This window comes from Heterodontus francisci, unplaced genomic scaffold (genome assembly GCF_036365525.1).
Source record: "Heterodontus francisci isolate sHetFra1 unplaced genomic scaffold, sHetFra1.hap1 HAP1_SCAFFOLD_1744, whole genome shotgun sequence".
Classification (NCBI taxonomy): Eukaryota; Metazoa; Chordata; class Chondrichthyes; order Heterodontiformes; family Heterodontidae; genus Heterodontus; species Heterodontus francisci.
In genome coordinates this window covers 5,001-7,403 of record NW_027142326.1, presented here as the reverse complement: position 1 = coordinate 7,403, position 2,403 = coordinate 5,001, and positions in this window count along the sequence as shown.

Below are 2,403 nucleotides of genomic sequence, written 5' to 3'. Positions count from 1 at the left end.
ATTTGCCCTTTCGGACTTAGTCTCTGCACATTATTTTCGAGTTTTTGGTTAATGATTTCACACTTTTAACATATTTTTGCGCTTTTTGGTTACTGATTTCATACTTTTTACTTACTTTTGCGCCTTTTGGTTAATGATTACTCTGCTTACTGGTTAACCATTTGCCCTTTCGGACTTAGTCTCTGGACATTATTTTCGAGTTTTTGGTTAATGATTTCACACTTTTTACTTACTTTTGCGATTTTTGGTTAATGATTACTCTGCTTACTGGTTAACCATTTGCCCTTTCGGACTTAGTCTCTGGACATTATTTTCGGGTTTTTGGTTAATGATTTCACACTTTTTACTTACTTTTGCGATTTTTGGTTAATGATTACTCTGCTTACTGGTTAACCATTTGCCCTTTCGGACTTAGTCTCTGGAGATTATTTTCGAGTTTTTGGTTAATGATTTCACACTTTTTACTTACTTTTGCGATTTTTGGTTAATGATTACTCTGCTTACTGGTTAACCATTTGCCCTTTTGGACTTAGTCTCTGGACATTATTTTCGGGTTTTTGGTTAATGATTTCACACTTTTTACTTACTTTTGCGATTTTTGGTTAATGATGACTCTGCTTACTGGTTAACCATTTGCCCTTTCGCACTTAGTCTCTGGAGATTATTTTCGACTTTTTGGTTAATGATTTCACACTTTTAACTTAATTTTGTGCTTTTTGGTTAATGATTTCATACTTTTTACTTACTTTTGCCCTTTTTGGTTAATGATTACTCTGCTTACTGGTTAACCATTTGCCCTTTCGGACTTGGTCTCTGGACATTATTTTCGAGTTTTTGGTTAATGATTTCACACTTTTTACTTACTTTTGCGATTTTTGGTTAATGATTACTCTGCTTACTGGTTAATTATTTGCCCTTTCGGACTTAGTCTCTGCACATTATTTTCGAGTTTTTGGTTAATGATTTCACACTTTTAACATATTTTTGCGCTTTTTGGTTACTGATTTCATACTTTTTACTTACTTTTGCGCCTTTTGGTTAATGATTACTCTGCTTACTGGTTAACCATTTGCCCTTTCGGACTTAGTCTCTGCACATTATTTTCGACTTTTTGGTTAATGATTTCACACTTTTAACATATTTTTGCGCTTTTTGGTTAATGATTTCATACTTTTTACTTACTTTTGCGCCTTTTGGTTAATGATTACTCTGCTTACTGGTTAACCATTTGCCCTTTCGGACTTAGTCTCTGGACATTGTTTTCGACATTTTGGTTAATGATTTCACACTTTTAACTTAATTTTGTGCTTTTTGGTTAATGATTTCATACTTTTTACTTACTTTTGCCCTTTTTGGTTAATGATTACTCTGCTTACTGGTTAACCATTTGCCCTTTCGGACTTAGTCTCTGGAGATTATTTTCGAGTTTTTGGTTAATGATTTCACACTTTTTACTTACTTTTGCGATTTTTGGTTAATGATTTCACACTTTTTACTTACTTTTGCGATTTTTGGTTAATGATGACTCTGCTTACTGGTTAACCATTTGCCCTTTCGGACTTAGTCTCTGCACATTATTTTCGAGTTTTTGGTTAATGATTTCACACTTTTTACTTACTTTTGCGATTTTTGGTTAATGATTTCATACTTTTTACTTACTTTTGCGATTTTTGGTTAATGATGACTCTGCTTACTGGTTAATTATTTGTACTTTCGGACTTGGTCTCTGGACATTATTTTCGACTTTTTGGTTAATGATTTCACACTTTTAACATAATTTTGCGCTTTTTGGTTAATGATTACTCTGCTTGCTTGTTACTGATTTCCCCTTTCGGACTTGATCTCTGGCCGTTCTTTTCGACCTTTTTGGATCAGGTTTCCACACTCTGAAATTATTTTGGGCTCACTGATTAGGCGAGATCAAGGGGGCATGCCTGGGCACTTTGGGCTCAGTTTGGGAAGGCGGCGTCCGTGTGCTCCTCCGCCCTTCCCGCACTTGCGGCTAGGTTTGCCAAACTGCGCTGACCCGCAGCCCTGCCTTTTTGCCCACGGCACGGAACGACTCAAGTCTGGCTCCGTTCCAGGCCGTTGCCTCCGGCTGCCCGCCGTCCGGCCGGCCTGGGACGTACCCCGGCTGACGGCGCCGGAGCCCCTCTAGCAGCCACCGGTGCCGCGGGCCAATGGGTCCGGGCGTTCCGGAGCTATCGGTGGGGAAGTGCTCTCCCCTTTTCCTGACGCCGTTCGCCCGAGCAGAGGTGCAGCCTGACGGGACTGCTGTCGCCTTCCGCGGCGCACCGGCCCCTTTCACCTGCCGTCGACCGCGCGGAGCTCGGACCTTCCTCCCCGAAGTTATGGCCCCGGCGCCGGAGGGTTCCCGGGGCCGGGCATTCAGCGGGGTGAGTC